This window comes from Podarcis filfolensis (assembly GCF_964270895.1).
Source record: "Podarcis filfolensis genome assembly, chromosome: 11".
NCBI lineage: Eukaryota > Metazoa > Chordata > Lepidosauria > Squamata > Lacertidae > Podarcis > Podarcis filfolensis.
The window spans coordinates 9,125,470-9,152,063 of NC_139613.1; the positions used below are offsets into that span (position 1 = coordinate 9,125,470).

The window sequence follows — 26,594 nt, forward strand, 5'->3', positions numbered from 1 at the left end:
AACAGAGTTCAAAAAGAGAAAGAAAGAGAGAGAGAAAGAAAGAGAACACGAGGGTTGAAACGCAGGCGAGTAGCGAGGTCCTTTCAAGCAGGGATAATGAAGAAATCCTAACACGAGAAGCAGTGAGTCATCTTTAACGTTATAAAGTCAGTGGCGAGAGCCCATGGGGTTTCCAAGCGCTCACCCAAAGTTGGTGCTCCTTTGGAGAGTTGAAGACATGGCGGAGGCTGTCCTAGCTTGAAGATAGATGGCTTATTCACTTATTTACACCTTCAGTCTGCATGGAGGGGGTGCAGATGTTACAGCATGGTCATGTCAAGAGGGGTTTGCCCTCCACAGCAGTGCAACACTCCAGTCCAAGGTTCAATCTCTCCTCATTCTGTTGTTCCTCAAAACTAAGCCTCCTCTATTCGGTTGCATACTAAGAGTCAGTTCTTTTGGTGCTTTGATGTACTAATAAGTGATCCCCTCAGGTGCCACCTAACAAAGGAGTTCCCCTGACTTCATCAGCACTTGTTGATTGACTAGGATTAAAGACTGGTACACACTTAGGACCCCTTCATGCAAGAAGATCAAACCTATCCATTCTTAAGGAAATCAGTCCTGAGTGCTCACTGGAAGGACAGATCCTGAAGCTGAGACTCCAAGACTTTGGCCACCTCATGAGAAGAGAAGACTCCCTGGAAAATACCCTGATGTTGGGAAAGATGGAGGGCACGAGGAGAAGGGGACGACAGAGGACGAGATAGTTGGATAGTGTTCTCGAAGCTACCAGGATGAGGTTGACCAAACTGCGGGAGGCAGTGAAAGATAGGAGTGCCTGGCGTGCTCTGGTCCATGGGGTCACAAAGAGTCGGACACGACTAAACGTCTAAACAACAACAACAACAACACACTTAGGACATTTACATAGGTTAATTAACTCTTCGAATGCTAATTAATTGCTGGTGCTCAGAAGTAGGTACACACATTCCAAAACACGTGGATATCGATTACATTCTCAAAGTCTTACACAGTCTTTACACATAAACACTAACTGAACACCTCAAACCCCTTGGCTAATCTCTTTCCAAGACACATTGAGACTGCCTTATAACATCTCCCAGTTATAACATACAAGTTCTAATTATATCCTAATATTCACCATACCTAAACATTTAGCACCGTGGGTCTATTTACAATACCATGCTGGCAAACGCTCTCAAGCAGAGCATCTAAGACCCACCCCTCCCTCCCAAAAATAAGGGCCCCCAATTTTGTTATGAGAAGAAAATAGACCTAATTCACAATCCATGGCCTAATCATTTAATGGGGCAAGTTGTAAGAAGGAAATGGAAATGGCCAAAGTAAATACAGTATTAATCCCTATAAGAAATAAACTCCCCTCCGCCACAGTAACCGAGCCTGCAGAATAATTGAGGGTGCAGTTATTAATGGTGTGATTCTGACTCCGAAGTAAATCCGACGGATCTTTCTTCCGAATCCACGTGGGAAGACATAGTGGTAAACTGGCATGAAGAATTATTACATAGCAATTCTACAGATGCTCATCCAGCAATGAAACTGCTAGCACATTTGAAAAGCTAAGCAGGGTCCGGTATGGTTTAAAATTGGATGAGAGACCGCTTGTTGAGATTATTGCATTGCAGAGGGCTGGATTAGATGACCCTCGGGGTCTCTCCCAATTCTATGATTCTATCGTTCCAAAGGGCTTACTTTTGTGTAGGAGGTAGCCAGAGGATCAAGGCAGCAGCCTCCTTCGAGAAACAGAGCACCAAGGGAATGTCAACCCCATCCATGCTTACTCGAAAGCCACACTGAATGCAATGGGGTTTACTTGCGAGTAAGTGTGTTTTAGGAATGGAGCCTTAAGGATTTAAATTCCAGCCCAGCTCTGTGGCAAAACCCAAGAGGATTTATTCTTGTTTCTTGTTCTTTTTGGGTGGGGGGAGGGGGGGTAAACGTGATTCGGATTGGCACCTATTCGGATTGGTGGTCTTGTCCGCCCTTGGCCCTCCCCAAATGAAGGCAATCTGTATTGCTCGCACGCCCCTCCTAATCTAAATCTCAATCACTGAACGGTCGAAAGCGGCATTCATTCCCGCGCGTTGATTTGGGACTCGGCTCTATTGAACGCAGCCGGATTTGCTTCCGAGTAAGCACGCGCAGAGAGGATCGGGCCGGCGGCAGCAGGTGAGGTGCTACCGTCCACTCTTATGGATCGGGCACCTTTGCAGTCCGTGGGTGCCAAGATCGTTCCTCAGTCGGAGAATTTCCAAGTGGATTGGGCCCAACGTTTGAAAAAGCCTGGCTAGTACGAAGTGATCAAGATGCATTGTTTATGAAAGCCGGGCGGTGGTCTTCATCTGCAGGCAAATTTTAAAATGCCGAGGTGTGTGAATAATTATAATATTTCCCAACATGAAAATAAGCCAGGCTTTGGAAGGGATAAGGAATAAGGAAGAGGGAGGGGAAACTAATTTGCCATTAAAATTAGGCATATCCTCTCTTCAAAGAGGTTCTGCATCCATTTGTGATTTCTGCTCAGAACACACACACACACATTCTTTTGATTGAAACTGCGATCCCGTATGCATTTTCTTGGGAGTAATCTTTCCTCGCAAGGATGCCAGCGGTTTTACATCCCTGAAATCACCGGGGTTGGATCCTGAGTCACAACAGTGCCATCCTTCTCATGGAGGCTGATTCTGAAGCCAGTCCTCAGGAAAGGGTGACAAATGTTCCACCAATTGTGGAACTGTCTTCCTTCCAAGTAGATTCCACTGAAATCCAGAGCACTGGCTTCCAATATATTAAAGGTAAAGGGACCCCCCACCATTAGGTCTAGTCGTGGGTTGCGGCGCTCATCTCGCTTTATTGGCCGAGGGAGTTGGTGTACAACTTCCGGGTCATGTGGCCAGCATGACTAAGCCGCTTCTGGCGAACCAGAGCATTGCACGGAAACGCCGTTTACCTTCCCGCCGGAGCGGTACCTATTTATCTACTTGCACTTTAATGTGCTTTCGAACTGCTAGGTTGGCAGGAGCAGGAACCGAGAAACGGGAGCTCACCCCGTCGTGGGGATTCGAACCGCCGACCTTCTGATCGGCAAGTCCTAGGCTCTGTGGTTTAACCCGCAGCGCCACCCGCATCCCTTTCCAATATATTGCTGATTATTAAATGATAACACTTAAGTTTCAAGGTATGAAAGTCTACTGAAATCCACACAGCTTTTATTTCATCTGAAGGCCTCAAATCGACACCAACCTGATCATTGGACCAGGGTCTCTGCATGTCCGTGACCTGCATGTCAAATGGCTTAACCAGCTAGTGGATCTGGCTTGCTTACACCACACACAGCCTGTGACACTCAGAAAGTTTTCTTTCTCCATGGTGCCCACCACCATCACATATCCTAGGCACCTATTTACTCCAAAGTAAGCTCCATTAAATGGTATTTGCACTGGCGTTAAGGCTGCAATCCTGAACATTAGTGGGGCTTCTGAAAAAAACATGCATAGTTGTTTTTTTTAAAAGAAGCATTCATTTAAGGCCTGTTCAGACATCCTTTGATTGTTCACGATGGTTTGTGCTATTGGGTGGTTACACACATCCCACTTTCACTACACTTTGTACCTGCAAAGGTCACACTTTTTCCTTTCCAAAAAGTGCATATCCAGTAACTTTCTGTTGAAATCTCATAACTTCTGGTTTATTTTTGTCCTGCTTTTGTTGCCCTATAGCAGGCACGTCCAGCAGGTAGATCACTGGATGTCTGTGGTAGATCACTGGCTCCCCCCAAAGAAGCTCAACAACTTTGGCTCTGCCCCCAAAGGCTCAAAATTTTAGCTCTTCACCACCCCCCATGGGGTTTTCTTCCTGCCTCAAAAAATCTCCACAACTTTGACCTGAACTCCTAAAAAAGGGGGTAGATCACTGCCAGCTTTTAACTCTGTGAGTAGATCACAGTCCCTTGGGAGTTGGCCACCCCTGCCCTATAGCATGGGTAGGCAAACTAAGGCCCGGGGGCTGGATCTGGCCCAATCGCCTTCTAAATCCGGCCCGTGGACAGTCTGGGAATCAGCGTGTTTTTACATGTGTAGAATGTGTGCTTTTATTTAAAATGCATCTCTGGGTTATTTGTGGGGCATAGGAATACGTTCATTCCCCCCCCCATATAGTCTGGCCCCCCCACAAGGTCTGAAAAAGTTTGCTGACCCCTGCCCTATATCCCCCCCTCCTGACAGCACAGGGGAACCATCACAGAATAAATTCACCCCTAATGCACCATCCTTGTGACGAGAACATATTGCAGAATATACAGTGGTACCTCGAGTTACATATGCTTCAGGTTACATACGCTTCAGGTTACATATGCTTCAGGTTACACACTCTGCTAACCCAGAAATAGTGCTTCAGGTTAAGAACTTTGCTTCAGGATAAGAACAGAAATCGTGCTCTGGCAGCGCGGCAGTAGCAGGAGGCCCCATTAGCTAAAGTGGTGCTTCAGGTTAAGAACAGTTTCAGGTTAGGAATGGACCTCCGGAACGAATTAAGTACTTAACCTGAGGTACCACTGTACGGCCAATGGCACCCTAGTCTGGAGGTGTCCTTATATTGCAGAGGGTTGGACTAGATGACCCTCCTGGTCCCTCTCTGTGATTCTAAGTCAGACCCTTGTTCCATCTAGCAGTGCATTTTCTACATTGACTGGTAGGGGCTCTTCAGAGTTTCAGGCAGGGATCTAACTCTCCCAGCTTCACCTGGAGATGCCAGGGATTGAACGGGTGATTTCCTGCATGCAGGACAGGTTCTCTACCCCTGAGCTATGCCTCACCTTTAATTTCAGTTGCGCCTGGTGGAATTCCATCTTCTCCACAACTATTAAAAGTGTCCTATTGGCAGATCCATCCAACACAGCTAAGCTCCTGTCGCAAGGGGAGCTGGGCTGCCCATCTTTAGGATTAGGAGACAAGGCTGTCTCCTCATGGTCTCCATGCAGGATGAGATACATGGCATGGGACGTTGAGGATGGGCCTTTTTGGTGTTGGCCCCCTGCATGTGGAGCTCCCTCCCTACTGAGGTGTATCTGGAACCATCTCTTTGTAGTTTTAGGTGGCTGGTGAAGAGCACTTTCCCCCTCAGGCCGTTGTTCGAGAACAGACCTGATTGGATCAGTGGATTAGATCCTGTTGTTGTTAGTACAGTGGTACCTCGGGTTAAGAACTTAATTCGTTCCGGAGGTCTGTTCTTAACCTGAAACTGTTCTTAACCTGAGGTACCACTTTAGCTAATGGGGCCTCCCGCTGCTGCCCCGCCGCAATTTCTGTTCTCATCCTGATGCAAAGTTCTTAACCCGAGGTACTATTTCTGGGTTAGCAGAGTCTGTAGTACCAGCGGTTCTCAACCTGTGGGTCCCCAGATGTTGTTGGACTACAACTCTCATCATCCCTGAGCTCTGGCCTTGCTAGCTAGGGGTGATGGGAGTTGTAGTTCAACAACATCTGGAGACTCACAGGTTGAGAAAGAAGAGTTTGGATTTGATATCCCGCTTTATCACTACCCTAAGGAGTCTCAAAGCGGCTCACAATCTCCTTTCCCTTCCTCCCCCACAACAAACACTCTGTGAGATGAGTGAGGTTGAGAGACTTCAGAGAAGTGTGACTAGCCCAAGGTCACCCAGCAGCTGCATGTGGAGGAGCGGGGAAGCGAACCCGGTTCACCAGATTATAAGCCCATTGCTCCTAACCACTACAACCTGAAGTGTCTGTAACCCAAGGTACCACTGTAAATGCTATTTGGTGACTTGTTGGTGAATTTAAAGTTTGTGTTATTTTATGGATTTTTTAAAATTAAAATAATATTATTTGATGTAAACCACCCTAGGGTTTATGACAAGGGTGGTACACTGTATAAGTAAGTAAGTAAATGGCACACATGTTTGATGGATGTGTACCTCTGTCTGGAGGGAGCCTTTTCTTCCATGTTAACATGGAAGAAGACAATGCCAATTGACTTAGATTCAAAGGTCCTTCAGCTTAAGCTGCATGTTTTATGGTCAGGGAACTCTAAGCCCCAGCAGCAGATGCAGATGAACTTGTAGGCTTGGTATGGAGACAGACAACCTCTCCATATTTTAAAAAGGAGGTGGACTTAAATGGAAATATTCTGTTAAAAAGCAGAATGGCAAGCAGTCTATTCTGGACTCATAACAAGAATGTAGTTCCCCAACTTTTCAGCAGAACAGGCTTTAGTCCAACAAACTCAGTGTTAAAAAGGCATAGAATCATAGATCTGAAAGGGTCAAATGTGGCCATCTAGCCCAACCTGTATAGTTAAAGCCATGGTTTTCCCAGTAGTGATGTATGGAAGTGAGAGCTGGACCATAAAGAAGGCTGATCACCGAAGAATTGATGCTTTTGAATTATGGTGCTGGAGGAGACTCTTGAGAGTCCCACGGACTGCAAGAAGATCAAACCTACCCATTCTGAAGGAAATCAGCCCTGAGTGCTCACTGGAAGGACAGATCCTGAAGCTGAGGCTCCAATACTTTGGCCACCTCATGAGAAGACTCCCTGGAAAAGACCCTGATGTTGGGAAAGATGGAGGGCACAAGGAGAAGGGGACGGCAGAGGCCGAGATGGTTGGACAGTGTTCTCAAAGCTACCAGCATGAGTTTGACCAAACTGCGGGAGGCAGTAGAAGTCAGGAGTGCCTGGCGTGCTCTGGTCCATGGGGTCACGAAGAGTCGGACACAACTAAACGACTAAACAACAACAAGCCCAACCCATGCAAAGCAAAAGCAGGAGGACAACTAAAAAATCCCTGGCAGATGACCATCCTAGCTCTGTTTAACAACTTCCAGTGAAGGAGAGTCCACTGTCTGCCAAGGTAGCCCATTCCAGTGCATGCAGGTTTACTCTGAAGGAAGTCCCATGCAGTTGTAAGAGAAGTTAATCCGGAGAAGAACTGCAGTCCTGTACACATCAGGTTTACCTGTGAATAAGTCTCATTGAAATCAAGAAGACTTATTTCTGACCATAGACGTGTATAGGGCTGCAGTACTTATAGCCCCAAAATCATTCTTTTCTAAAGCTCCTATCTTTTGGGGGTTCTCGATTAAGGTTTTGGTTTTATCACCCACCTACCAGAAGATTCAGGGCAACTTGTTGCAAATTATGCTCCAATCCTATAATCCATTGCCTGGGAATAAGCCCCATTTAACTCAGTGGGGTTTACATCCAAGTAAGACTGCATCTTTCAAGGGCTTAGAAAAAAACGCGCTTCATAAGCAGACCCAGGAAGAGGGAAGGGTCGGGGAACCAGAATGCTAAAGTATTGAACTAATGTCGTCGAAAACTACATAAATGTTTATTTCCATCCGAATTTGGCATAAAGTGTTATTTTTATTCCGAATGATGCTGTGGCTACCTCCCCAGCAACACAGAAATACGTAGTAGAAATAGTGGAATCTTGCAGCCTCGACCATTCAAATTGAGTCCTAGTGTTATGAATGGGATTTGTATATTCTCGGCAATTAAAGGCGTCTCCCGTTTTCCCTTTCTAACGTTAAACCCCCACCTACATCTTCGCTACAGGGGAAACCTCGTGGGTGTCTGATTCTTAGCATGTGCCACAAAGTAAAGGGCCAGCAGGTGTAATGGTTACAGCATCGTTCTAGGATTTAGGACTATCAATTGACAAGCATTGAGAATATATAACAAAGGTCCGTATAGTTAAAGCTATGGTTTTCCCAGCAGTGATGTATGGAAGTGAGAGCTGGACCATAAAGAAGGCTGATCGCTGAAGAATTGATGCTTTTGAATTATGGTGCTGGAGGAGACTCTTGAGAGTCCCATAGACTGCAAGAAGATCAAACCTATCCATTCTGAAGGAAATCAGCCCTGAGTGCTCAATGGAAGGACAGATCCTGAAGCTGAGGCTCCAATACTTTGGCCACCTCATGAGAAGAGAAGACTCCCTGGAAAAGACCCTGATGTTGGGCAAGATGGAGGGCACAAGGAGAAGGGGACGACAGAGGACGAGATGGTTGGACAGTGTTCTCGAAGCTACCAGCATGAGTTTGACCAAACTGCAGGAGGCAGTGTTATTTCTGTTTCAATCATTGCAAATTTTGGGCAAAATGGACTGTTTCAAGAAGTGGCAGAGAGATATTTCTAGATTTGTCTGGCAGGGCAAGAAGCCCAGAATAAAATTTAAAATATTAACTGATGTAAAGGAAAGAGGTGGATTTGCCCTGCCAGACCTTAAACTCTACTACGAATCAGCAGCATTCTGCTGGTTGAAAGAATGGCTGCTTCTTGAGAACACAGACATTTTGGATTTAGAAGGTTTTAATAACGTTTTTGGGTGGCATGCATATTTGTGCTATGACAAGGTTAAAGCACATAAAGCATTTAAAAACCATATTGTCAGGAAAGCATTGTTTAATGTCTGGATAAGATATAAGGACCTACTTGAAAATAAAACCCCAAGGTGGTTGTCACCGATGGAAGCAAAGGCCCAGAAAAAGCTCAATATGGAGGCCAAATGGCCGAAATATTGGGAAATTCTGGAACAAGAAGGAGATAAATTGAAATTGCAGAGTTTTGAGAAATTAAAAGATAAAGTGTGAGATTGGCTTCATTATTATCAAATAAGGGAGGCTTACAATTTGGACAAAAAAATTGGCTTCCAGGTGGAAAAATCAAAATTGGAAACAGAACTGCTAGACCCCAAAACTAAGATACTTTCAAGAATGTATAACTTATTGCTGAAATGGAACACCCAGGATGAAACGGTTAAATCGGCTATGATTAAATGGGCACAAGATGTTGGACATAACATTATGTTTGCTGACTGGGAACAGTTGTGGACCACAGGTAATGCCTTAAGAGAGAATATTATGAAAATGATATATAGGTGGTACATGACACCAGTCAAGCTTGCAAAAATCTACCATTTGCCCGATAATAAATGTTGGAAATGTAAAGATAATGAAGGTACATTTTTTCACCTTTGGTGGACGTGCCCAAGGATTAAGGCTTTCTGGGAGATGATATATAATGAAATGAAAAAGGTATTTAAATATACCTTCTTGAAGAAACCAGAGGCCTTTTTCCTGGGCATGGTCGGCCAATTGGTGTTAAAGAAGGATAGAACTTTTTTTATGTACGCCACAACAGCAGCAAGAATATTTATTGCAAGGTATTGGAAGACACAAGATTTACCCACTCTGGAAGAATGGCAGATGAAAGTGATGGACTATATGGAATTGGCGGAAATGACTGGCAGAATCCGAGACCAGGGAGAAGAGTTGGTGGAAGAGGACTGGAAGAAATTTAAGGACTATTTACAGAAACACTGCAAAATTAATTAATGTTAAAATGATGCTGGAATGAAACGAAGCGGTTTTAGTAACAATGTTAAAAAGGAGTATGTAAAAATGATTTATTAAATAGATGAAATTATAAGGATACAATATGTCAAGATAAAGAGCTAAGATAAAAACAAAAAGGGAAAGGATTTGCTGAATTAACCATTCGAAATGGAATACAAAAAAGGGAGGTGTGAGGAGGTCAGGGAAACAAGTGAATGAAAAATAAGACATTGAAAGATGGACTTATTTTCTTTTTTTTACTGTTTTTTCTATTTTCTTTTTTCCCCTACTCTGTATTTTTTATTGTTTGTATTCTTTTTTTTATTATCTTATTATTTTTGTAAACTCTTTCTTGAAATTTGAATAAAATATCATTTAAAAACAAACAAACAAACAAACTGCAGGAGGCAGTGGAAGACAGGAGCCTGGTGTGCTCTGGTCCATGAGGTCACGAAGAGTCGGACACGACTAAACGACTAAACGACAACAGCAACAACAACCCCCTCCCCTCTCTCCACCCCATTGCGTCTCTGAAACAACCCGGACCGAGACTATGAAAGAAGCCGTCAAATAGCTAGGGAGTTGTTAATACGCACCCGCCCCGTATTATTGGTGAGCCGGAGAACGTACGCATGGTTCTCTAGAAACTCACCCCTTGATTGTATCCAGATAAATCATTATATTTATCTGGATGGAAAGACGGAATGTGGTACCTGACAGACTCAGCTCGCCAACGGTTACTCAGAAGTAAATCCCACTATTTATTTATTTTTTAAGTCTGGACACAGGATGGCAACCCATTCAGGCCGATGGAACCGTGCGACACAATTCCTACATATAATTTTTAGAAGGCGGTATGTCGCAGGGACAGCAGCAGCATTTACTCTGGAGTAAACTTAGCAAAAGCTGCACGCGAAGCCTGCCTAATGCCAATTAGAACTGGGAAGGACATCCACGTCTGTTCAGATCCGGCTTACATGAGGTGTGGATCGCCCGGTGTCATCCTTTTGTGACTCCCCTCCTCATACATAGCTAGCGCGCATCTGTCAAGAGGCATGGCTTTTTCCTCTTATATAATAATAATAATAATAATAATAATAATAATAATAATAATAATTTATTATTTATTATTTATACCCCGCCCATCTGGCTGGGCTTCCCCAGCCACTCTGGGCGGCTTCCAAAAAAATATTAAAATACTGTAATACATCAAACATTAAAAGCTTCCCTACACCTTCAGATTATTATAAAAGTCTGGTAGTTGTTTATTTGTTTATTGACATCTGGTGGGAGGGCGTTCCACAGGGAGGGCGCCACCACCGAGAAGGCCCTCTGCTTGGTTCCCTGTAACTTGGCTTCTCACAGGCAGGGAACTGCCAGAAGGCCCTTGGCGCTGGACCTCAGTGTCCAGGCAGAACGATGGGAGTGGAGACGCTCCTTCAGATATACTGATATACAGATACTCTTGAGTCTCCCAGCCCCACACAGTGCCTCAGCCCCCTCCCCGCCCCATCTCTCCACTCGGCCTTCCCCCTTCTGTCACGGAGCCTGCCGTTTGCATGGGAGCGAGAAGGCAGGGTTCCCCGGTTTGCCTCGGACTCCGTGGCACTTTAATCAATGCTTCTAGCCGGGCGGACGTGAATTTCTCGCACGTCATCGGATCTCCTCCTCCAGCTAATTGATTTAAATGGCTTATCGGTTAAAGCAGCGGGCCTCCCTCCCTCCTCGCGTGATCTATTAGCAGGGAAGAATGTCCTCCCCTTAAATTCCTTGTTACTTGAGTCCTATCAGGACACAAAAATGGAAATGAATGCAAGGGAAAGCTCTGGGTGGATGTTTTCGTGTATATATGTTATGTTTCGTGTATATATGTTAAAGAAATGTCCCTGTTCTGGGAGTGGTGTGCGTGTGAACAAGGCAGGTAGTGGGTCCTTTTATCTCTGCAGGTCTCACCTACATTTCCTCCCTGGCTATAAACCCATCTTTCCATGGATATCACCTAATAATGATGATGATGATGATGATGGAAGTGGGAGTCTTTCAAGGAGCACCAATGCCCTTCTTCCTTCAACTGGGCATACTGGTCTTTGGACACCAAGCTTGCTCCTATCTGAATAGTTCTATCCTGGCTGTAGTTGTTTTCTAGTGGCACCAGATAACGCTCAATTATAGTTGATCCGCGGCTGTTGCGCAACAAACCCGCTCCCCGCCCCCGCAAAAAGATTTGACTTCTAGCGGTAAGGGAAGTGATGGGGAAATGTGGAGGAAAGTGGGAGATACCACCTCGCGCAAGCTCCCTGCAAACAACTCTGAAGGCGTGCTTCATAGATGACCAGCTTCTATCTAACCTCTCTGCAAACCAATCAGGAAGAATGCGCAATAAGCAGATCTACTGGGAGCTGCCTACCCAAAGTAAGACCCTTTGCAGGCCTGAGGCAAGAAACAATTTTTCTTTGAGGGGCCAGGGTCCTGGCAGTCCTTCCTGCTATTATTAAGAATCTACAGAGCTATGCTGTATGAACAGACAGGCAAGACTGTATCCTGAACAAGGACTCTATAAACATCGTTGCAAAAAGCTAGGATCGCTTTACTTCTCACTCTTGGACCCCATACATACCAACTGCAACCCCAACCACACTTGCTCGGAAACAAGTCCTACTGAACTCAGCGGGAGTAAACGTGCTAAACCTTTTGCGCTTTTAATATCCCATGGAAGTGGGACGTACTTGCTTCCGGAGAAGGGTCACGTTGCGCAATTCAGTTTACTCAGAAGCAAATCCCACTGTATCGAGAGGAACTTGCGCCTCAGCTAAGAGCGGCTAGGATTGCAGCAACCCTAGACATGGCGATGGAGGAAAGATCCGATTGAGTTCAATGGGGATTACTCTCAAGGAAGCGGCTAGGGATTCCAGCCTAAATTGTTGGTTGCGTTGCTCACCCCTCTGCGGTGTGAATGAACAGTGACCTGCGTGGGCTGGGGTTAGGGTTGGAGAGGGTCCATTCTGCTTTCCGCCAATCACAAATAGTACTTTCCACTCGGCTCCTGCCCGGCTTTCAGCATCCTCGTCTGCTACAGAGCTCAGAAGGGTCGTAAGCTAAAGCGGCTGGCAATCTCAACTATTGGCTTTTAATTAAAGCGCACAGGGCTCCAGTGTAGGGAAGGAATCAGCTACTGTACTTAGCCAAGCAGGCGCTGACAGGATCAAAGCGGGCTGGAACCCTGTGCACCCTTACGCGGGAGTAAAACCTTTAGAAACGGCGGTATTGAATGCTGCGCAAACACTTGTAAGAGTGTGTTGGCAGTATTCAAGAAAAACAAACGCAGGGCGTTAGAACACAGAGTTGCAAATATCCCCTCCTCTCTCTTCGGTATTAGATCAGCCGTGGGGCACCTGTGGCCCGCCAGGTGATGCTGAACTACAACTCCCATCATCCCTTGCTATTGACCATGCTTGCTGTGCATGATGGGAGTTGTAGTTTAGCAACATCTGGAGGGCCAAAGATTCCTCATCTCTGTCTTCTTGACCACCAAACTATAGTCTCCATTGGCATCCCACCAAATTTTAATTTTTGTTTTAAAAAATTAGAGCACTTGAGGGTTTGGGTGGGTGGTTTGTATGGATGGGTCTACTTGATATTATTATTATTATATGGGGCAGTATTGCCTGCCATTTTGCCTGTTTTATTTGTTTGGAGAAGTATGTGTGTTTGCCTGATTATTGCCTCTCCCACTCCTGCCACCAAGACACGAATATTTTGTGATGCCCACAACAGTTTCTTAGCTTTTCCAAATGCGGAGAAAATCTGCAGCCAAAATGCCAATTTACGTTCACTGTAGAAGAGTAAGAAGGGGTTAAGATTCACAGAGAGCTGAATTCCTAAAGAGAACACCTCTGTGATGTCATTCCCTTGAATTCTGTGATGGGAAACTTAAAAGGATTTTAACTCAGGAAAGATCCAAACCTCATTCAAGTGGGACTGGGGGGAGAAATTAAGTTTAATATATCCCCTCCTACTTATCAAAATCCACCCAATACCAAATGTGCCTCCAGGTGCCACAAGATTGGGGGCTCCTGTCTTAGGTTAACCTACCTCACAGGGCTGTTCTGAGGATAAGAGGTTGGTGGTGGAAGGAAGGGTGCCCTGTAGAGTTGCCCTGACAGAAGGTTGGGATAAAATTTCAGTTGATAAATAAGAAGATCGTATATTTTCCTTACCTAACAGGACCTAACCAAAGCAGTCTGGAGATTCAGACATGAAGATTTAAACAATAAGATAAGATAAAACTTTATTCGCTTTAGCCAATGGCCATAGCAATAGTAAAACATTACAGTATAAGCAAAACTGGGAATTTGATATAAGAGCACAATTTAAAGTTCTGAATCAGCCGTCAGTTAGTGGCCCTTACTCTGATTGCCCCTGCTATGAACCTAGCAAACTTTGCTGTTATCTGCTCATTTTGATCTGATAGAGGAAAGGACATTGTGGCAGTGGCTGAGCGCCCTGGGATGGTTAGTACGAGTGGGGTGATGCTCTCGTTCCTCAGGTCTTTGTAGAGAGTACAGGACAGGAGGACGTGTGCCGCTGTTTCGGTGCTACCATCTCCACAGGGACAAAGACGTTTCTCAGGTGGGATCTTTTGGAATCGACCCTCAAGTACCGCAGATGGCAAAACATCCAGTCTTGCAAGTGTAAAAGCACGTCTGTACTTTTGGATAATAAGTTTGTGCAGATATGGGGCCAGAGAACCAAAATGGAGAGGTGGAAAATGAACATACCAAGGGCAGAATTTCCTTATAGTGGCCAGGTTGTTCTGATGCTTGATATCTTTTAGACGTTGACCAATTAGATTGTTTGCTTTAGTGGGGCCCATAGTGAGTAGGTGTTGTGGGGATAGGCCACAAGAGTGAAGTTTTTGATAGACGGTTTTAAGCCAGGCACTTTTATGGGAGTCTTGAAATACTAGGGATAGTAAACTGGGGGGATTTGAGTTTAGGCGGAGCCAGAAGTTAAGAGTTCTTTGCCAAGTCCGTACTTCTACTGAAGGGAGATTTAAACAATGATTAAACAGCAGGAAGAACTTTCTGACAGTAAGAGCAGTTAAGACACTGGAAATGACTCCCTCTGGAGGTTGTGAACTGTCCTTCCTCGGAGGTTTCTAAGCAGAGGCTGGATGGCCATCTGTCATGGATGCTTTAGTTGAGATTCCTGCATTGCAGGGGGTTGGACTAGATGACCCCTGGGTCCCTTCCAACTCTACAACTCTACGATTTTATGAATAGAACTGTTATGTTGGTTTAGGAACATGGGCATAGCCAGGATTTTTGTTGTGGGGGGCAGGCCTCAGTTTGCTATGTATTTTTTGTATTTTTAATTATTGGGGGGGGGGAAAGCTACCCCTCCCCGTCCCCCCTTGGCTACTCCCATGCTTAGGAATCCTCTCCAACTTTTCTTGGTTGGATCTGTGTGAGATCCAGGTGCAAATTTCTTTTCATTCACAAATTCTATCCTCCTTCCCATTTCTACTCTGCAGTCAATAATCTAATCAGCAAAAGCTTCTGTACCAACAGTCGCTGAAATGGATTTGAATTCTTGACCTCATAATAATGCACTGAAATCAGTGCTTGTCATTCGATTAAAGAAATCTTGCTGCTCAACCTTTAAACATGGCTGGTCCCACTGAGTTCAACATGGCTCACTTCTAGGGAAATGCGTAGAAAATTGCAACCCAGGTTGATTTCCCCATGCTATTAATGGATCTATTAGTTAAATTTGTGGGTTTTGCAGCCAAATCACAAATGCATGGTTTGCTAGGCAAGCACAGGGCTAGTACACAGAGAGTTGTTGAAGTTCCTAGAGAGGACCCTCTGTGTCTGGCCACTTCCTTTCCCTCCTCTGGAAGGGGATTCTGCAACAAATGAAATAACCTCATACAATTCCTTCTGCCTCTGAGGAGACCCTCTTTCCACCATGTTCCCATGCTATGAAGATGGGGGCTCCAGATACACTCACCCCTTTTTGAGACGACCAACTTTTATTTTACTGTAACTTAGTGGCATTTTTCTGCATACTGCTTTGTAAGCAAACCATTTTTTTGTTGTTGTGTTTACTTTACCAAAACGTGTGGTTTGTTCTGGGGGTGGGGCAGAAGACCAGAAAAAGGGGGTGAAAAGGTATAACTGCTTTAGTAAGCTGCAAAATGTATAAGTGTTTTTACTTTGCTAAAAAGGTGACACAGCCCATTTTTTTTTTTTTGGCATTTCTCCCATGAGTGTGGGCTAGGAGGTTGAGCTATGTGAAGAAGTGTGTATACACATGAAAGCTCATACCTAGAAAGCTTATACAGTACCTAGTTGGTCTTTAAGGTGCTACTGGAATTATATATTTTTTTTGGAAAGATCCTTTTAAAGACTGTCTTAAGACAAAAAGACTTGATTCTCTTAAGGGAGTTCTTTTTGGATCATCTATCTATATCTATCTATCATCTATCTATATCTATCTATCTATCTATCATCTATCTATCATCTATCTATCTATCTATCTATCTATCATCTATCATCTATCTATATCTATCTATCTATCATCATCATTATCTCTCTCTCTCTCTCTCTCTCTCTACCATCTATCTATATCTATCTATCTATCTATCTATCTATCTATCTATCTATCTATCTATCATCTATCTATCATCTATCATCTATCTATCTATCTATCTATCTATCTATCTATCTATCTATCTCTATCTATCATCTATCATCTATCTATCTATCTATCTATCTATCTATCTATCATCTATCATCTATCTATCTATCATCTATCATCTATCATCTATCTATCTATCATCTATCTATCTATCTATCTATCTATCTATCTATCATCTATCTATCTATCTATCTATCTATCTATCTATCTATCTATCATCTATCTATCTATCATCTATCTATCTATCTATCTATCTATCTATCTATCTATCTATCTATCATCTCTATCATCATCTATATCTATCTATATCTACTGTATAAAAAATCTTATATCTTGTTACCTGTTTGTATATGTTTGAAACTTTAAGCCTAAAACCTGCCTTCAGGGTTCTGTGCTCTGCCTGATCGTGAGTAAAACTACTTTTTGTTACTTATGAGCAAGACACTGGTGTCTTTATTCTTTTAGGAGGGATTCAAGGGGTCTTACCAGGAAAATATTAGAACACATTTCAATCTGGACAAGGCAGATTGAATTGCGTATTGTCTTAAGAAACTCACACAAGTTTGCAACTACTTTTCTGCTGTGTGTGAGAAGGGGAATGTAAACTCTGCTAAGTAAAGGAACTTGCTAGCGCAAGTTAGGAAGGATATTAATAAACAGTATATCCTCTCCTGCCACCCTGAACATTCCCACATGAAGTTGTTTGAGATCAGAGCTAATTTAGTAGTTAACGTATGGATTCAACTAACGTATGGGTCATATTGCAGACCCCACCATGCATTTTAGCAAGTTCTGAGGCTGATCCAGTCTTGGATTTTGGCCACACACCTCCATTTCAATATCTGGTGGGTAACAAACCCAAAGGAAAAGGCATCCATTAATTAATAATCTTTGTTCTTTCTAGTTAATTTTATAGTTCTTAAAGACTCCCTTCACTGAAATGGTCACTAGGCATTTTATTAACAATAAGAAAATATAAAACAAAATCCACAATAAATGAAAAGATTAAAATCATTCTCATATGTTGCATAGCAGCATCATAAAAATGACACAACCCATCAGCCCCTAAAAACCTGGCAAAAAATATGAGCTTTTGCCTGGCATCAAAAAGAGGTTGGGACAAGATGCACTTCAGTTGGAAGCTTATTCCACAGACATGGAGCCACCACCAAAAAGGCTCTGCTATGAATCCCCACACTACACACCTCATTTAACACAGGGACCACCAAGAGAGTTTCTTCCACAGGTAATGGAGAAAGGGGTTCAGTTTTCCACATCTGATTTGGTTCGTACATGCACGTTCACCACTTGTTCGCTGCACCATCAAGTGATAACTTGCATGTATGAACTAACCTGAATAGAGCTTTCCTGTGTCCAAGCAGCCACTCAAAACGCAATACTTTTCAACAGAGGCAATTCAGACATTTGGAAAAGGGACATCAAGGACACGTTCAAGCAGATGTGTAGCTGAAAAACTTCAGTAGGTGGTGAGAAAACAGGAAGCTTGGGGACAATGCCCTGAGCAGTTCTTGGGGTGGAATTAGAGGTGGAACCCAAACATTTCTGGCAAGTCCAGGATGCAATCAAATGGTTTCAGAACTCTCACTATCTCTTTAACAGGGCTGGCCCTACTTTTGGGGAAAGTGAGCCGGCTGCCTCAGGCTGCAGATACCAAGGGTAGCAGCAGCTTCTAGTCCCTGCCCCCAGTCCCCATAGCTAGCCTGATGCCCTCAAATACAGTGGAAGGTGTTCCATTGTCAGTGTTGATATAAGATTCAATGGTCAATCCAATTGTATTCTGACATCTAATGGAATACTTCTCCCCTATTGTCTTTGCCTCAAGCAACTATCTGACTTTTAGAAGACATCTGAAGTCAGCCCTGTTTAGGGAAGTTCTTAATGTTTGATGTTTTATCGTGTTTTCGATATTCTGTTGGGAGCTGCCCAGAGTGGCTGGGGAAACCCAGCCAGATGGGTGGGGTATAAATAAATTATTATTGGTATTATTATTATTATTATTATTATTATTATTATTATTAACCGAAGGCCAACTAGCCCTGATTTGGGAGGTATTCTCATCCTTGCTTTCCTGGTCTGAAAACCAAAAATAATGGCTGGAATCGTTTTCTCCTTGTTGACAGCAAACCTTATTCCACACATGGGAATATATGTGGTTAGGCCAAATCTGTACATTTCTTTTGCTCTCAGAAACAGAGGGAGTGTGTTGCACAAATTGGACATAAGTATTCTGTCTTGTGCAGGAGTGTGGACTATGTCCAGATAAAAAAGTATTGATGTATTCTGTTTATGGACTTGGGTGCAGTCACACATGCTGGTCACGGGGCTCTTAAGTATTATCTCCTCCACCAACCACACAAACACAGTCCTTGACCAAGTGTATGAAAAGTTCCCTATGGCTGGTTAAGAGATGTATATGATAAAAAGGTGCAGGTACCCCTGACCATTAGGCCCAGTCGTGGACGACTCTGGGGTTGTGGCACTCATCTCACTTACTGGCCGAGGGAGCTGGTGTTTGTCGGCAGACAGCTTCCGGGTCATGTGACCAGCATGACTAAGCCACTTCTGGCGAACCAGAGCAGCACACAGAAATGCCGTTTACCTTCCCGCCGGAGCGGAACCTATTCATCTACTTGCACTTGAAGTGCTTTCAAACTGCTAGGTTGGCAGGAGCAAGGACCGAGCAATGGGAGCTCACCCCGTCACGGGGATTCGAACCGCTGACCTTCCGATCGGCAAGCCCAAGAGGCTCAGTGGTTTAGACCACAGCGCCACCCACGTCCCTGGGATGTATATGATAACCACTTGATAATCATTTAACATCAGCCGAAGCTGCGCAAACATAAATGGGTTATTGCCGGAACGACATTGCAGGTGGAGCTTGGATATCACCTCACATTGTCTCAAACCCAGTGCTATTCAATAGTGCTTATTCACACACTGAGCTGTCATCAGCCATGAAGGCCTAGTTCATGCATCCTTCCATGGACGGGACACCACCGATTTAACATCACAGATGAAACTTCCATAGTGCTTCATGTCACCTACAACAAAGGCCTTTTCAATGAGTCCATTCATACATTTCATACAGGTACGGATGGTAATTTGTGGCCCTGCAGATACTGTGTGACAATGGTCCACATCATCCATTGGCCAGGCTGGCCGGGGTTGATGTTGTGGGAAAATCTGCAGCCAAAACGATAATTTTTGTTTACTGTACAAGTGTATGAAGGAGTCAAGACTCACACTGAGCTGAATTCCTAGACAGAAAACTTCTGTGATGTCATTTCCCTTGAACTTCTTTAGGGGGAAACTTAAATGAAGAATTTAATCCTTAGCATTTCCTCCTTGCTTCAGATCATTTTTCATTAGCCTGATGATGGAGATGGGTGTGTTGTTTGCTCTGTTGGAGAGCAAACACTATCTTAGCACATTTTAATATGTAGGAAATAACTAATAAGTATCACTGCCTGCCTCATATTCTTTACTGTACTATGCTGAATCCTGGCAAGACTTAAATGTAAGTAAACCCATTTTCTAATATATGTAGTAATACAGTCTGTTGCCTTGTTATTTTTATAGGAGGGAAATTGTGATAAGTGTATTTAAGGCTAAGCAGCATAGTCTCAAGTTTCTTTTTATTCTGCAAAGGAATGTTTTAACTCAGAATAAGATCTAAACCTCACTCAGTTGAGACTGGGGAGAAAAACTAAGTTTACTATATCCTCTTCTACTTTTTAAAAATTCATTCAATAGGTGGAAGTTGGAATCCAACAACATCTGGGGGGCTGTGAGTTCCGAACCCCGATTTAAGGGCTAATCACCAAATATTAAGCAGTTGTGATGGAGGATAAAGTGATAGATATTCTCATGTTAACCTGGTGCTATGTTTTCAAGACCAATATGCCACACATAACCAAGGATCTCAAAACACTCCAAATGGAAAGATGCATTTTAAATAATCAGAAACAGCCATTTCTAAATCTTTCTATGGAAATCTTATTTCTCTCTCTCTCTCTCTCTCGTTTAACTCACCACTAATCCCAGCAAAGGTTTCCCTAAAGCTCTTATTGATGCTGAAATGCAACCTTTGGGGAGCTGGCAGTAACTTGACAGAATGTCATCTCTGCTGTGTGCACAAAATCCCTTTGTTTTACTGCAGTAATTCATCTAGAATGACATCCCTACCAAGTTTCAAACCATGTTACAAGGAAGCCTCCATCGAACACCCCGTTTTATGTTTTTGTTCTAAATTACAGAAGATGGATGAAGGTATCTGTGTGACCTGAAACATACTGCCTGCAAAGTCGATGCCCACATTTGCCTTCTTATTTATTATTACATTTATATCCCACTTCCCCGCCACCCCCCCCCCCGAGGAGCACAAGTTCACATTCATGGCTCTCCCCCCCACCCCAAATTTTATCATCACTAAAGCCCTGTGAGGTAGGTTAGACTGAACAACAGTGCCTGGCCCAAGGTCATCAGAGCTACAAATCTCAGAGTTCCCTGGGAAGAGTGGTTTTTTAATATATATACAACCACAATGAGAACTGTAGCTCTGCGGAAGGTGATGGACTATATGGGACTGGCAGAAATGACTGGCAGAATCCGAGACCAGGGAGAAGAGTCGGTGGAAGAAGATTGGAAGAAATTTAAAGACTATCTACAGAAATATTGTAAAATTAATGAATGTTAGAATGATGTTGGATAGAAATTAAGTGGTTTCCAGCTGTAATGCTTTAAGAGGATATGGAAAAAAGGGTTATAAATAGGTAAAAACATAATTAAAATGATGTTGGATTGGAAATAAGTGGTATTAGCAACAAAGTTAATAAGAATATGCAAAAATGAATTGATAATGGATGAAAATACAGAGTTATAAAATGTTAAGTTATAGAGATAAGATAAACGAAAGAGGGTAAGGATTTGCTGATTTGATTATTTAAATGGGAATACAAGAAGGGGAGGTGTGAGGAGGTCAAAGAAACAAGCAAATGAGTTTTAAGTTATGAAAAATGGAATTGTTTTTAATTTTTCTTATTTTTTCTGTGTGTTTATTTTTTTTCTTTTATTGTGTGTTTTTGTATATCTGTTTTTGTAAAACTTTAATAAATATTTCTCAAAAAAAAAAGAGAGAACTGTAGCTCTGTGAAGGGAATATGGGTCTCCTAACAATTCAAAGCACCCTTGACAAACTACATCTCCCAGGATACTTCGGTGGAAACCATGACTTTTTAATGCGGCATGAGACTGCAGGCAGGGCCTTACAGGAGCGAATGAGCTATCTCTGATCAAGCTCTTTGCACAGAACATTTAAATCACTAGCATTTTGCCCTACACAGCAGGTTTTTTCCTTGGGAGAGGCAGATGGAATGTCACTCTCACAGTCAGCCTTCAGTGCAGGCAGCGAATGTAATGAAGATAAGAAAACTTATCAGGTACAAAATACCAGGTCAATTCCTCCATCCACGGTCATGTCAATGGTCTTGTCAATCATTGACCTGGCATTGCACAGCAGCACCTTAAGGTCATGTGGGCCATCCTTGTTGATACCAGTATCCTTCTGGTCAGGACCAGACCAGGGGTGATCTTCAAACAACGACTGAACCTGCCTCCTCGGTAATGACATGATCTGATCCTAGCATAACTCTTCCTCCTCCTGCCCATGATCTCTGAGATCTGGTGTCCTAATGCATCCCCCCTAGTGGAACCTGCCCCAGCCATTCTGTTATAACTTAACAAATATACAAAGGCAAACTAAAAATACAAGTTAAAAGAGCTAATTCTCAAGTTAAAACACCTTTCTATTTTAATCTACAGATTGAACCCTCAATCCATCTCCTACAGCTACCGCTAGCAAATCAATGGAAACAGCAGAGAAGCAGTTTTCAGCTAAGCAGTAGGACAGATGTGGAGAAACTTTGGCCTTCCAGACGTTGTGAACTACAAGTCCCATCATCCCTGGCCATTGGTCATGCTTGCTAGGGCTGATGGGAGCTGTGGTCCAGCTGCATGTGGGGGGCGGAAGGTTCCCCATGCCTGCTTGAGGAGAACCATCCCCATGGCAAGAGCTGTTGGGCAGGTGGTGGGATCTCCTTCACTGCAGGTATTTAAGGAGGCTGGATGACCTCCTGTCTGTGATGTTGTAGCTCAAGACAACACCCTACAGATGCAGTTGGACCACAGCTCCCATCAGTCCCAGCCAGCAAGGCCAATGGTATGGGATGATGGGAATTGTAATCCAAGAACATCTGGTGGGCACCAGCTTGGCGACCTCTGCTGTAGCCGCATCCTGCATCTCAGACCTTGCACTGAGCACTGAGAGTTGGACTAGATGACCCCAATGGTTATATGGCATCTGATCCTATGGTATTTGGTTGAAGGTGGACTCTTATCAATTTGGCACAAATCTGTGACCAGAGATGTTGAGATTGCTTCTGAGGGCATAGAATTGCAACAGGATACTCCAGTGCTTATGAAGAAACATGAAGAGGCTCCTGATACAAATCAAATGAGGATGAACTACGACCTGATTAAGCCCCAGTCGAAGTATCCCTGCTTGCAGCCCAGTCCTATCTGTATTATCTGGGAGCAAGCCCCAACCTGAGTCAATAGGGATTACTCTCAAGTACATGGGTCTAGCATTGCCCCCTTAGCTTTGGTGGTAGATTGGTTGTAAATCGCCTCAACTCCTTATCCTTTTACCACCCCAAAAGTCTTAGAGGTGTTTCTGCCTCACAACAACCTTGTGAAGTAGGTTAGGTTTGGGAGGGGGACTTGCCCAAAGGCAACTAAATGATATTCATAACTGAAGAGGGCTTTGAGGATCAGTTTACTACAGCCCACATCCATTGTAACCGTGATCCACCGATTTTTTTTTTTAGTTGTTTAGTCGTGACCGACTCTTCATGACCCCATGGACAAGAGCATGCCAGGCACTTCTGTCTTCCGCTGCCTCCCGCAGTTTGGTAAAACTCATGCTGGTAGCTTCGAGAACACTGTCCAACCATCTCGTCCTCTGTCGTCCCCTTCTCCTTGTGCCCTCCATCTTTCCCAACATCAGCATCTTTTCCAGGGAGTCTTCTCTTCTCATGAGGTGGCCAAAGTCTCAGCTTCAGGATCTGTCCTTCCAGTGAGCACTCAGGGCTGATTTCCTTAATAATGGATAGGTCTGATCTTCTTGCAGTCCATGGGACTCTCAAGAGTCTCCTCCAGCACCACAATTTAAAAGCATCAATTCTTCGGCGATCAGCCTTCTTTATGGTCCAGCTCTCACTTCCATACATCACTACTGGCCACCGATTTTAATTCAAGTGTTTATTCCATCGTTAAAAAATAGAGGTAACACCCAAACAAATGAAAAAAGAGGGATTTATGTGTCAACATTTACATGTAGTATGTTCACAAATGCCTTGCGGATTGGGCCTACACACAGGCTCATTGGTTTAGTTAGGCGCTTGTCCAAAACACAGGTCTTTGAAAAACACTGTTATTTTTTTAGGATAATGCTCACTCGGTTCAATGCTAAAGTACTTTTTAAAGAGCCCATTGATTTCAGTGGATGAGTTAGGGCAATTGCTTAACAGCATTTGCTATCCTACAGCCTCATACTTGGGAGTGAACCTCACTGAGCTCAGTAAGACTTGCTTCCGAGTAGACAAGTAAAGATTGCTCTGTAACTAAGGGGCTTAGACTTTGTTCGGATCATGACCATTTTTTCTTTTTACAAGAATAACTTTGGAATATTTTTTTAAGAGGATCGTTTGCATGCTTTCAACCTTAAAAAAATAAATGCGAGTGAAATTATCTCTCTCTCTCACACACACAGAGGCATATGTATAATTCCGATGATGATTTGAATTTGAAAGGGAGAGAGCGACTCTTTTGAAAACGAGAAGGTCCCATCTGGAAAAGCTCGACGTTCAATTAGATCGCATCACTTCAGGGTGTCCTCGTCTCCCGTCCCCCCCTCCACCCCGCCGCCGTCCCCCCGTCTCGTCTCCTGAATAACCTTCTAGGCAAAGCGACACAAAAACGGGCAGGCGAGCGCCGAAGCATCCATGGAAAAGAGAGAGAGAAAGAGAGAAAAGAGGAAATATAAGGGAAAGGAAGGCGCCTTAGAGCAGGAAAAAACCACTGGGAAAAGAACCTCAGTCGCCAGCCCCGTTTCTCTCCTTTTCAAAAAAAGGAACCACATTTAGAGGCGAGCGACTCTTATTTCTGCAAAGAACAGATGCGATTCCAAGGCGCTTTTGTTGTGTTTCACGCGAGGGAGAGAGAAGGGCGACGAAGATTCGGAGCAGCCGGTAACGTTGCGAGCTGGGATTGACTTGGCGCTTTGGCGAGAGGGTGGGTGTTTGGAGATCCTCCCACTATCTTCCGCCACCCCCACCCCCCACTTCCAATGACCTAAGGCATCCTTTACTGAAGGGCCCAGCCTTTTTCTGCAAGACTAGGCACTTCGGAATCGACACCGAGGAAATAATGGGAGCCCGGCCGGACGACGCAGCTGGGACTCGCGGGCAGCTCCCTCCAAAGGGAGATAGCCTATGCTTTCCAGTAGCCTGCAAGAAAGCGGGGGGGGGGGGGGGAATCTGCCTTTGTAAGGAAAGCCACCGCGGCTCTCCTGCCTTGGTTCTCTAATGCTGTTGGTGGTTTTCTTTCTGTTGAGAGACAGTTCAATCTGTAGGCATGTGAGGAAGGTGGAGAGTGAAAGAATCAACGCGGGGAGGGGGAGGAGAGGAGATGTTGAGGAACGATCTGCTAAAAAAAAAAAAGGAAAAAAGGAAGAGGGACAGGTTTAACTCATTGGGCGGCAGCAGGAACCGACTCTGGAGAGTCCCCAGTTGCTTGATTTTGCTTCTGGAGAGGACCTCTCCCTCCTGACTCCTAGGATGGGTCCCAGAAGCTTATATGGGGTGACAGTCTTTCTAGGGAGGCACGGGCTTTTTGGCGAAGGGGCAAGCTAACTCCTAACCAAGTTTCTTTGGAGGGGAATCGCGCCGGATTCAGTGGGGCTCAACAAAGTGCGTTTCTGCGGGGAAGGAACCCCATGGAATTCAAAGGAGACTTCCTTCCCAAGTTCAAGGTGTCTCTGATTAGAGGTTTAGCCCCTGCGGACACTTGAGATTGGGGGTCCCACTGAGGCCAGCGGAACCTCCTCCTGAGTATCGACGTTCCTCGGATCCGGCCTTATCGCGACCTCAAACGAAACGCATTTTTGGCGCAGTGAATCGTTCAGTTCTGAACGCGTTTGATCAAAAGTGAATTTCCACTAATGAGAGTTATTCCCCACCGAGGCTGCAGTCCTATAAATACTTACCTGGAAGTAAGCCGCAGTAAGCGTAATAGGTCTTACTCCCAAGTAGACACGCATAGGATTGCTCTGTCAGTGTGTAAAGGGAAGACGAAGCTTCGAAGTAAAAACGGGTGATTGCTCCCCGGCTCTGCACACATTTACTGGGGAGTAAAGCATGTCACTTCAATAGGCTTTCCTGCCAAACGTCCTTTTTCCCGAAGAACGTTGGTTTTCCGAGGCCCTCAAAGGAGAAGAGATAAGGTTCCAATCTTGATTCACGATCTGGGAATTTAAAACCTCAGAAACCGATTTAAATGCCATCTGTTTGCAATTCTTGGGATGGTGTATTTTTTTTCCTTTTCGATCGGCTGAGGCTTAAGACCTCAACACGCTTTCTGACGAGGAAGACGAGGAAGCACGGTGGAGTTCTTTTCTGAGTAAACGTGGCGTAGGATCGGGCTACCGGGAAGGGATTCGTTTTGAGTAGTCGATTAACCCCGAACCTCTTCCCGCCTGCGCCGCGCAATCCCGTTTAAAACTCTTTGGCAAAACCCCCTCTCTCAACCGCACGGTGATAATAAGGCAGCATCTATCTTGCCTGATGACCACCTACTGCTTTATGGTCGCTTTGTTCCAACTATTACAATCAAGAGAATTCTTTATTTACTGTTAACATTCACTTAAAGCGGGATGTTAATGATGCTTTGGAATTCACCAAAGAGAGTTTTCTGACGATTCTCTCTCCCTCTCCCCGCACTTTCAATCTTTTGTTTATTTCAGGACAACTTGGCTCGGAGAAGGAGGGGTGGCTGTGGGAACCCTGCCTGATAGAGAAAATCGGAGCTGGACTTGGATCTCGCGTTAGGTATTTGCCCAGGGTTTGGATTCCCATTGAAAAGGGCTCACTCGCTGCTGAAGATGGTAACTGTCACTCAGCGAACAACACCAGGAAGTGATAGAACAGGCATAGACAAACAGACAGACAGACGCGCAGGCACGCCAAAATCTTCTCTTTTCCATTGTCTCCGCCACTGTCGACATTTAGGACGCGATCCTGTGCAAGTTAAACGTTTTAAGGAGCCGTGGATTTCGCTGCGTTCATTTGAACATCGGTGGGATGTTCAAGCGCGCCCATTTAGGTTGTAAGCTCAGTGGGGCAGGGAACAGCGGCTGTTTATAGCCAGTGGCTGCAAC

At 44.3% G+C, this 26,594-nt stretch overlaps 1 long non-coding RNA gene across 1 annotated transcript; it reads left to right on the plus strand.

Moving 5' to 3' along the window:
* Positions 1–72: 72 nt before the first annotated feature.
* On the plus strand, positions 73–26,594 carry LOC310744527. The gene is made up of 3 exons (XR_014539606.1): positions 73–122; positions 1,396–1,503; positions 26,181–26,594. It is a non-coding gene; the product is annotated as an uncharacterized lncRNA (long non-coding RNA).